This window comes from Crocodylus porosus, unplaced genomic scaffold (genome assembly GCF_001723895.1).
Source record: "Crocodylus porosus isolate Cpor-Errol unplaced genomic scaffold, CroPor_comp1, whole genome shotgun sequence".
Taxonomy (NCBI): domain Eukaryota; kingdom Metazoa; phylum Chordata; order Crocodylia; family Crocodylidae; genus Crocodylus; species Crocodylus porosus.
Window position 1 is genome coordinate 87,772,045 of NW_017728947.1, and position 11,674 is coordinate 87,783,718.

An 11,674-nucleotide genomic window follows, 5' to 3' on the forward strand; every position below is an offset into this window, starting at 1 on the left:
CTCAGAAGGCAGAGGCACAATGACAGGAGAAGCTGAACCACCTGCCCCCACAACCTCCTCCACAGTGCCTTCCGGGGAAGGAGACCTGGCTCTATGGGAAATTTTGAGGGGTATGGAGCACAAACTCAGATTCCCCCTCTTTCCCCAGAATTTCCTTGGCTATGGCACTGATCTCCCCTGGTTCCAGGTCCAGATCCTCCTCTGGTGCTGGGAGGCTGACATGGGGAACTGAAATGGGAGTGCAGGAGACTGTCATGCTGGTGCTTGTCATGCTTGTAGTGTGGGGGATTATTATTATTGCTGGTGTTAGTGGAAGTGGGGCAGGTGCAGACACTGCTCCCACTTCCTTGCTGCCACTAACAGTAGAAGGCTCATGCCTGCTAGGGAAGAGGGTGCATCTAAGTTTGTGGGGGAGGTGGAACTTATAGCTCTCCCTCTGCCTCCTCTCACTCCCCTACGAGAAGACCTGGCACCTGCCTTTCCAGCACACTTCATAATGTCTGCTGGAAAATGTGTGTGTGTGTAATGCATCTCGTATGTGTTTAAAATATGTGTGTGTGCGCACGCAATATATCTTCTTCTTTCTGTTTAATATGTTTGTGTAAAGTATATTTTTTCTATGTTTTTACTATATCTTCTACCTGCTTATTTTACTGTATCTTCTATGTCTTTACTATATCTTCTTCTATCTGCTTACTATGTCTTCTATCTGTGATATATTGGAAAGGTGTATCCAATCCTTTTCAAAAAGATAGTTTAGCAAGAAACTGACTAGAAAGCCATTCAATGCAGCCAGCCAGTACCTTTCACACACTGTTGATTCCAGACAGACAGCTCACAAAAGACAGAGAAAGGCTTCACACAGAGCCTTATATGCTGTTTCTCCATCCCTCCCCAAGAGCACTGGGATTGGAAGGGACCTCAGGGTCACAGACACTGGCCAGCTACAGATGTTAATATCCCCCTCTCTCTTCCCCTCCCTGTTCTGAGTTTCTGTTTCCCTCCAAGCCTGGCTCTGAAACATTCTGAAATATCTGAAATGTTTCGGATTATTTCTTCTAGTTTCAGATATGTTTCAGAGCCTTCTGTTTCATTTTGGATTTGGTGTTTTGGGCACTGAAACGGGCCAAAACACTTCTGAAATGAAATGGCTGCTGAAATTTTGCACAGCTTTAGAAGCAACTTTCAGCTCATATAGCCTGACTACCTATGCATCACAGCCAGTGTGTTTCATTCACTTGCTCTTGTACTGACTGCATTAGTTTCGGTTTGGTTAGGTAGTGACTCATCCGCTCAGTTATGTCACTCAAACTGGCTCCCAAGTAACAGCTGCTGGATAAGCAATGCTGACAGATAATCAATGTTGAAAGACTCAAAGACCCAATCAAGTGAGACCTCTTCCACCAGTGCCACAATGAAAAACTGGCAAATTCCAATCAACATTAATGGGAGAATATTGGCAGCACTTGAGGGACTTTCAAGTCCACAGTCATCAACACCTGTGAAGAAACACTTAGATTCTCTACCAGGAAACATCAAAACTTGTTTGATGATAATGACTGGGAAATCCAAGAGTTGATCGACCACAAGCACAAGGCTTTTTGTGCTTGGCAGAATGACATCAGCTCCAAGCAAAAGAAACTGAATCTCCAACAAGCCAAGGCAGGGGTCCAAAGGAGGATCTGCAATATGAAGAACAGATGGTGGGAAGAGAAGGCAAAAGAGATTCAACATCTTGCTGCCATCCACAATATGCATGGTTTTCTCAATGCCACCAAAGCTGTCTACAGCTGGAGCACTCAGAGACAAACTGCCTTGAGACCTAAGGATGGAGGAGACCTGATCAAGGAAAGGGCAGCCATCAGTGCCTTTTGGCAGGAACATTTTGAAGACCTTCTCAATCAAGACTCTGTTGTTGACAAGATGGAGTGTTCTCAACTCCATCCCTCAACACCCAGTCAGAGACAATCTTGGAATCCCTCCAACCTTTGATGAGGTGAAGAAAGCCATCAAGCAAATGAAGAATGACAAGCCATCTGGAGATGATGTAATCCCTGCTGAAATCTTAAAGCAAGGAGGAGAGGAGCTCATATCATGGCTCCATGCCCTCATCTTAAGGATCAGGAATGATGAGGAAGTCTCAGATGACCTCAGGGATGCCATAATTGTGACAGTCTTAAAGAAAGGAGGCAAGTCCAACTGTGGAAATTAACTGGGGATCATCTTGCTGTTCACCACAGGAAAGATCATTGCAAGAACCCTCCTAAACTGTCTCCTTCCACTTGCTGAAGAGCTCCTCCTGGAATCTCAGTGTGGGTTTAGGGCATCAACTGACATTCTTCACAGCTCACCAGCTGCATAAAAAATGCTGGGAACAACATAACCCTCTCTGCATGGCCTTCCTTTACCTCACAAAAGCCTTCAATTGTCAACTGAGAAGCGCTGTAGAGGTCCTTCTGAAGTACAGATGCCCACAGAAATTCTTCACAATTCTTTGCCTGCTCTGTGATGGTATGCAAGCAGGGGCTGTCAGTAACGGATCTATCACAGATCCCTTTGAGGATAAGATGGGAATTAAGCAAGGCTGTGTCATTGCTCCAACACTCTTCTCAATATTCTTTACTACAGTGCTATATCTGACCACCAACAAACTTCCAGTCAGAGTGGAACTAATCTATTGAATGGATGGTAAACTGTTTAATCTCAACCAACTCTGTGCCAAAACCAAGACCAACCCAACCTCAATCATCAAGCTCCAATACACTGATGATGCTGTACTCAGTGTTTATTCAGAAGCAGACCTTCAGGGAATCATCATCTTTACCAAGGCATACAAGAAAATAAGACTGATGCTTAACATTCAGAAGACTACAGTCCTCCATCAACAATGAGCAGCCTGCAGCTCCAGTCATTCAGATTCATGGTGAGACTTTGGAAAATCTTGTGTATTTTCCATACCTTGGAAGCCATCTCTCACACAAGGCTGACATTGACAAAGAAATCCAACAAAAGGTCCCAATGGAAGTTTTTCTTCACTTGGGACCAGTTCTTGGGGGAAATGCACGGGTGCAAGCCCATCACACCCCTGAGAGCAAAGACCCCTAGCAGACCCCTTCGGAGGACCCCAACCTGAACCCCAGCCAGGAGGTAAGTGAAGCCCACAGTAGGTAGGCACTAGCTAGAGATGGCAGCTGAGTGGAGCTGAGGAGGGTCACACCCCCCTCCTCCCCAGATCCTATTTAGGCAAGCCCCCAGGGAGCCACATGACCGGAGCTGCACAAACAGAGCACACGAACAGGCATACTCCAGGCCTGGTGCAGGAGTTAGTGCAGGAGTTCATGCAGAAGGGCATGCAAAAGGGCTGTCAGCGGGCACGCTCACTCCTGAGTTGCCTCCCATTTGCCCCATGCTTGGCATGGCATACCCTGTGCCTGCTGGGCCCTTGGGCAGCCGAAGCCCCTCATGCTGAGAAAAGTCTTCTGGTACTGAACATCAGGCAAAGGGGACAAAGGACCAACCCTCCTGTATCCAGTTCTGGGCTCTGTACTTCAAGAAGGATGTGGATAAGCTCAAGAGGCTGCAAAGAAAGGCCACCCATATGGTTAAAGGTCTGGAGGATAGGCCCTATGGGGAGAGACTCTGGGAACTGAGCCTGTTCAGTCTGAGTAAGAGAAGGCTGAACAGTGACTTGATAGCCACCTACAAGTATGTCAGGGGTGAGCACCAAGATCTAGGAGAGCAACTCTTCAGGATGGCACCTCAAGGGAGGATGAGGACCAATAGGAATAAGCTAACAGACAGTAAATTTCGGCTAGACATAAGAAAGAACTTTTTATTTGTGCGGGTCACCAGAGTCTGGAACACACTCCCAGCAGAGGTGGTGTAGTCACCCTCCTTAGAGGTGTTCAAGATAAGGCTGGACAAGCACCTTGCTGAGCTTGTCTGAGCCCAATAACTTCCTGCTCATGGCAAGGGACTGGACTTAATGATCTTACAGGTCCCTTATGGTTCTATGATTCTATCACCTCGAATGTGCAAATGCAGCCTTCAGATGCCGGAGGAAATGAGTATTCAAAGATTGAGACATCAGAAGTTGTCATTCCTCTTAGTGTACAGTGCTGAGATGTGGACAATGTTCAGGAGGCACCTTAAGTTGCTGGATAAGTACCACCAATACTGCCTGCAGAAGATACTTCAAATCCAGTGGGAAGATAAATTCACCAACATTAGCATGCTCTCACAAGCAACCACCATGAGCACTGAGGAGATGATCATCTGACATCAGCTTCACTGGGCTAGCCATGTCACCTGGATGTCCAACTCCAGACTCCCAAAGCAAGTTGTATTCTCCTAGTTCAGCCAAGGTGTACACTCAAGAGGAAGTTGAGAAAGCGCTTCAAGGATGTCCTCAAGGCCAACTTGAAAAAATGCAACTTTGACACCAACTTGTGAGAAACTATCACACAGAACCACCCCAACTGGAGGAAGAGTCTACTGCAAGGATCTAAATTACTTTGAAACCTTACGATGCCAGCAGGGGACAGAAAAGTGGGAGCAGCAGAAATAGCATGTTGCAGAACAAAACAAGAATCTGGAGCCACCCACCTCACACAGAAACCCATGCCCAAGTTGCAGCAGAGTCGGTTGATCCTGGACTGGCATCATCAGCTATCTTTGGATCCACAGATAAGATAGCCATGGAAGACATGCATCCTCACCTGCGAGGGATTGCCAAAGAAGGTTTCACTCATTTGCTCTTGTACCAAGCTCATTATCTCCTGCTTGGCTAGACTCTAACTTCTGGAAAGGCAAGTAAACTTGTTTTGGAGGCATCAAGAGATGGAGAATCCATCATTCACTTCCCTTGGTACATTACATTTGAAATAACATAAAGGGACAGACAGAAAGGAAAAAAACAAGAGACAGTCTGATGCTGTCTCAGGAAGGTGGTGGCTGCACTAACACTGGGGGTAGACCTTGCTTCCACTATTGTTTGTGCATTATGTTTCACAGAATCATTAGGAAACTGCATAAAACAACTTTGGGGACAGAGCAGCTTCTTCAGGTAGTGCTCCATCTGCTTGAAACTCCATCCACCTCAGGCTGGCCTCGACGTCCAGACTGCATGATTTGGAAAGCCATCTTTGAATGACTGTCCTTAGTACAGTCCTGCTTCCTGCAAAAGCAGCCTCTTGCAAGGCATAATTCAGAATTCCTAATGGGAGGCTTACGTTCCTGTGTCTGCAGAGAAGAAAAGGAAGCTTGATGATTTGGCAGGAGCAAACCTACCACGGTCTCTGACTTTCTTTTCAGATAAAGAAGATCCACGGGTGCACAGTACTCAGCAATCTCCAGCCCTCTGTCACTAGCCCTTCCAGGACATTGCCTGACTTTCTCCCATTTCTCCTTAAATCACACTTCTCCTGTGACACCTGTTATCACACATTCAGCTCACACAGGAGGGTAGAGTGGACACACTATGGATGGATGATCTGTTAGTTTCCAGATGCAGGCCAGGGTCTCCTCCTACTTATACTAAAGTGATTCCTTTGGGCCAGGAGTTTCCCTCTTACTAAAATGCAATTTAGAATAATGCCATGACTCCAAGTATAGCTTAGTTTTTTGGTTGAATTTTGTATTAAAAGTAACTGGGTAAAATTAATAAAGATCTTAGGGAACAGGGACTGGAAGCCAGAATTCCCTTCCTGCTGGGCTGTGCCCTCTTGCCTGTGTCACACAGTTAGGTTCCCTCTTGCTTATTCTCCTTCTTGTCCCATGATCTATTTCCTTGATGGTTGCCCACTGAGCCCATTTCAAGAGGAGAAGGCTAAAAGGTGGTCACAATCAAATCTGCTCTGTAGCTTCATGATTTGGGCATTCTGCTGGGACACAGGAAGTGTGGGGTTAAGACCTCTTAGACACAGGGGGGAGGTGGGTGTCTGTGGTCTGAAGTCTAGAAGCATCTTAGCAGAAGTGAAAATTCCCATTGGAGTGAATGGAGAACCATGCACTTCTGAAGGCATCAAAGTGTTGCCCACTGAAAAGAATGAGGGAGTCTTAGAGTTAGAGATGCAGTAGAATTCACTTCTATGGGTGTACAAGCTGAGCCTTTGCTCCCCGTGGCAAGTATAGGAGAACTAGTCACCTACATAGATGGAAAATAGTATTTCCTTGATTCTGGTCATCTCCATCTGGACCTCGCCAGAAGCAATACTTTAAGTATCTAGTGGGTAAAATAGGAGTTAGTAAGACTGTAATCAGGTCATCTTTCAGTCTTCTCCTTGATAAGCTAAGCAGCTGGAGCTCTTAAAGTCTGCCACTTGAGGCATTTTCTCCATCCCCTCTGTGGATCTTTTCTGCACCATCTTGAATTTTTCAGTACGCCATTTAAAATTGTGGATACTGGAACTGTCTGCAATATTTCACTATCAGACATGTACTCAACACACCCAACCTTACCCCTAATTGCCCCAGTCATGCATTGGGGACTGTATTCAGTTCTTTATCCAGCATGACCCCCAGTCCATTTCAGTCACTGCCTTCTGAAGTATGATTCTCCAAGTGACACTTTTTCTATATAACAATACTGGTTGTCCTCTTCCTAGAGGTGTCTACTGTATTTCAGACGTGAATGAAGTGATTCCTGTGGAGTATTCTGCGATGAAAAGAGATCTAAGATGTGCCAGTTCAATAAATACAAATAACAGCAGTAGTATTTAATCAAATGTTCTGTGTAGTCTCAGAAGCTGTCACTTAGGCTAAGGACTTCTAGTTGTCCTTGATCTGGGTAGCTAGTCCCAGTTCCATCTCCACCTTGGTCTTCCTGACAGCCCCCCTGCAGTCCTGAGCAACAGAGGTATGGTTCTCCCTGGTGATGGCCCCTCCCTTCCATTGGGTGTATGCCTCCTTTTTAGCTAGGAGACATTCCCGTATGCTTTTGGTGAGCCATGGGGGCTTTTGCGCCCTCTTGCCCCCTTTGATCTGTGTTGGGATTACCTCCCTTTGGGCTTGGAGGATCGTCTCCTTAAGGAATGACCACTCTTCTTGGACACCCTACTCCCCTCCTCTCTGGGACCTCAGTGTCTCCCTGACTATTCTTCTTACCTCATTGAAATCCAGCCTCCTGAAGTCCAGGGCTGCTTCCTTGCTGCAGGCCTTTGCTACCTTGTGCTGGATGGTGAATTCCAGCAGGCAATGATCGCTGTCACCCAGATGGTTGAACACCCGCAGACCCCTCACCAGGTCGTTGCCTGTGGCCAGGACCAGACCCAACAAGGCATCTCCCCTGTGGGGCTGTGCACCTCCTGATCTTGTATCTCAGCTAGGAACCTACATGAGTGGTCAGACCTGGCTGACTGCTCTTCCCAGCAGATGACTGGAAAGTTCAGGTCACCCATGATGACCATGTCCTTTGACCTAACTGCCTCTGTGAGCTGGCTTAAGAATTCCCGGTCTAGTTCTTCCCCTTGGTTGGGTGGTCTGTAGTAGACCCCCACTGTTAAGTCCTTTTTCTCTCAACCTCCTTGTTTTCTAACTCAGAGCACTTCAGTGTGCCCCTCCTCTGACCCAGAGCTATTCGTGAGGATGTGTATTTCTCCTTGACGTAGAACACCACACCCCGCTTTCCTCCCTGTCCTGTCCCTCCTGTACAGCCTATAGCCCTTGATATTCACCACCTAGTCGTGCACTGGGTTCCACCACGTTTCTGTGAGCCCCACTATGTCGGGGTTGGTGTCAGCTAGCAGGAGGGTAAGTTCCTCCTGCTTGTTCCCCATACTACGAGCATTAGTGTAGAGGCATTTGAGTCCTCCTGAAGATGCATGCACTGCCTTGCTAATCCCAGTACTACCTGGGCCCCTGTTGCTTACCTGGTTATTTGTTCTGCTTGTCGTCGGTCTAGGCTGGGCTGTTCTTGTGGGTGATGCTTGGTTTAGTGATCCAAGGCTTTCTCTGCCCTCATCTTCCCCTTCCCCTGACGAGCCTAGTTTAAAGCCCACTGGAGGAGATCAGCCAACCTAGAAGAGAACACCCACTTACCTTTGGGGGAAAGGTGAAGTCCATCCCATCCGAGCATGTCTTTCATCCTGATGTGTGCGTCATTGTCTAAGAAGCTGAAGCCCGCCTTGAGACACCATTTCTGAAGCCGCAAGTTGACCTCTCTGATGCAGGTTTTGTGTCATCTTCCATGTCCACTCACTGGTAGGACCGAAGAGATACCATCTGTGCCCCTATCTCCTTCAGCATGCCCCCCACAGTGTGGTAGTCTGTCATCAGGTGATCAGCGCTTCTCCTGACCTGATCATTAGTGCCTACATGGATTAGGACCATGAGGTAATAATCAGTGGGCCGGATAATGGTCAGGATCATCCTCGTCACATCCTGAATCTTTGCTCTGGGCAGACAGTAGACCTCACATGTCAAGGGGTCCTGGCAACAGATGGGACCCTCTGTACCTCTCAGGATGGAGTTGCCTACGACAAGCACTCGATGTTTCTTCCTCCAGGTCTGCTTAGCTCCTTCAGCCTGTTCAGAGTGTGGAGAGTGTGGAGTGGCCTCCTCTCCTTCCTTCTCCTGCAGTGTCACCAGGGCCTCGTACCTGTTCTCCAGCTGGACTGGAAGAATTGGTACTGCTCTGCTGTGAGCAGCCCTGGCTCTGGAGGGGACCATCTGCCACTCTGCTGTGGAGGGCACCTCCCAGGGTGCTTCTCCCTTGGATGCATGGCCCTGCAGGGAGAGAAAATACCCATCAATTTCATTCTCTTTCTCCCTGATTCCCCTCAGCCTGCTAATCTCCTCCTGGAGCTCCCTCACCTGCACCTCCAGGGACCTAAGATGGGTGCCTGCAGGACAGGTCTGGGGGCCCCCATTCCCTGCCCCCCCCCCCGGCCCTCCTGGGCATCTCCTGCAGGCCGGGGACAGGGGGATGCCAACTCCCCCATGGGCTCTGTCTGGGTGGAGGCTTCAGACAAGCCCCGGGTAGGCGGCACCCCCCGGGCAGGGGCCCAGTCCGCATTGACACCATTTTACAAATTGCTATTTATTTATATTTTTGTGTAGTGCCTTCACCCTACCCTTGCTGGAGTCTCCCTCTTGGCCCTCCCTGCTCGTCCACCTGCACAAAAGCCGGCATGCTCTGTTCGTGTGTGCGGCTCGGGAGCGCGGCTCCCTGCCAGCTAAGTAAAAAGGGACCCGGGGGGCTTCCCCACCGGATCCAGCTCCGCTGCGCTGGTTCCCTCCACCCCCACTTACCTTAGCTGATGCTGCCCCCGCTGCTGCCTCTGCTGCCACTGCCTCTGATCCAATAAGGAGGCACACGTGCATGTGGGGGCTCAGGTATGCCCGGCTCCCCCCTCAGTTCCTGGCCCCTAGTTAGAGGAGTTAGATGCCAGGAGTTAGTTGCCTTCTAGATGCCTTGCTATTTGTTGTCACAAGGTTGACAAATCAACCAGGACTGAAGTCCTAGACTTCAAAAGTGCTGACTTTGACAGGCTCAGAGCGTTAGTAGGGGAGGTGATGTGGGACAGGGAGGGAAGGCAAATGGGGTGCAGGAACAGTGGTCATTGCTCAAGGATATAATCATCAAAGCACAAAAGAAAACTGTTCCTGCAAAAAAGAAAGTCAGCAGAAGGGCTGGCAAGCCCTCCTGGCTTAATAGGGACATTGGGGTCCTCTTAAAAAAGAAAAAAGAGGTGTACATGCAGTGGAAGCTAGGGATGATCCTCAAGGAGGACTATACAACAGTGGGCAGCACTTGCAGGGAAATGATCAGGGAAGCCAAGGTGGCAACGAAGTTTAGGTTAGCTACAGGAGTCAAGAATAATAAGAAGTTCTTCTATACGTATGTAGGCAGTAGAAGGAAAACACATGGAAGTGTGGGACCCTTGCTTAATACCTCGGGACAGGTTGTACCTGACATTCAGGAAAAAACTGAACTCCTGAATGCCCACTTTGCTTTGGTATTTCACCAGACCATGGGGAATGTCAAGTGAGATAAGGCTCATAGGGGAGATGCCAGGACTGACAGCCTCCCCACTGTGGATGCTGATTGGGCACAATACCAATTAGAAAATCTAGACATTTATAAGTCAGCAGGACCAGATGGTCTTCATCCGGGAGTGCTGAAGGAGCTGGCTGAAGTCATTGCGGAACCCCTGGCAAAACTCTTTCAGAATTCATGGTGCACTGGGGAAATCCCTGATGACTGCAAGAGGGCCAACATCATGCCCATCTTCAAGAAGGGGAAGAGGGAGGACCTGGGCAACTATAGGCAAGTCAGCCTCATCTCTATCCCAGGGAAAATCCTGGAAAAGCTCATTAAAGAATCTATGTGCAATACGTTCGCAGAAGGTAAGATTCTGAATGACAGCCAGCATGGCATTGTCATGGGTAGGTCTTGTCTTACTGATCTCATCTTCTTCTACAACCAGGTCTCTCACCACCTAGACACAGGAGACATAGTAGACATTATAGACCTAGACTTCCAAAAGGCTTTAAATATAGTATCCCACGATATCCTTGTGGGAAAACTGGAAGATTGTGGGCTCAACTGTTTGACGGTTCAGTGGGTGGGAAACTGGCTACACAGCAGGACCCAGAGAGTTCTCATGAATGGATCTTTGTTGTCCTGGTGTGAAGTGGCCAACAGTGTCCCTCAGGGGTCTGTGCTTTTCAACACTTTTATCAATGATTTGGATGGGGGAGTGAAAAGTTCACTGGCCAAGTTTGCAGACAACACCAAGTTATGGGGCAGTGTGGTCACGCCAGATGATAGGTTGCACAGTGGACCTGGACAGGCTCGAGTTGGACAGACCAGAACCAGATGAAGTTTAATGCTTCCAAGTGTCAGGTGCTCCATCAGGGGGCAAACAACCCTCAGCATACATATAGGCTTGGTGGCGACAGCTTGACTTTCACCAAGGCTGAAAGGGACCTAGGGTAATGATTGACCATCGTATGAATATGAGCCATCAGTGTGAGGCAGTGGTCAGCAGGGCAAACAACATTCTGGCATGCATAAACCGTGTAAAACTAAGGAAGTGATACTCCTGCTGTACTCTGCACTGGTGAGACCACAGTTGGAGTACTGTGTACAGTTCTGGGATGCTGCACTTCAATAAGGAGGTGGAAAAACTTGAGAGAGTCCAGAAAAGAGGCAAGGACTTGCAAGGCAAGCCATACGAGGATAGGCTGAGGGACCTGGACCTCTTTAGCCTAAAGAAGAGAAGGTTGAGAGGGGACTTGATAGCAGCTTACCGCTCTATCAGAGGAGTGCATCGGGAGCTCAGTGAACAACCAGGGCACTCCTGGGGAAGACCAGGATCAATGGATATAAACTCCTGGAAGGCTGCTTCAGGCTTACTACCAGGAAAAACTCCTTCACAGTCAGGGCGTCCAGACTGTGGAATAAACTCCCTCCAGAGGTGGTGCAGTCACCTACCCTGGAGGTTTTCAAGAGGAGACTAGACAGTCACCTTGCTGGAGTCACCTAACCCCAGTTGTTTTCCTGCCTAGAGCAGGGGGGCTGAACCCGATGATCTGCAAGGTTCCTTCCACCCCTAATAGTCTGAATCTATGAATCTGGATGAGACCATTTCTAGATGTGAATAGTGATATTGTTTTGGTTTGGTTTTTTTCTTGCTTGAAGAAGAACAAGTGACACAAGCCTGAGACTGTG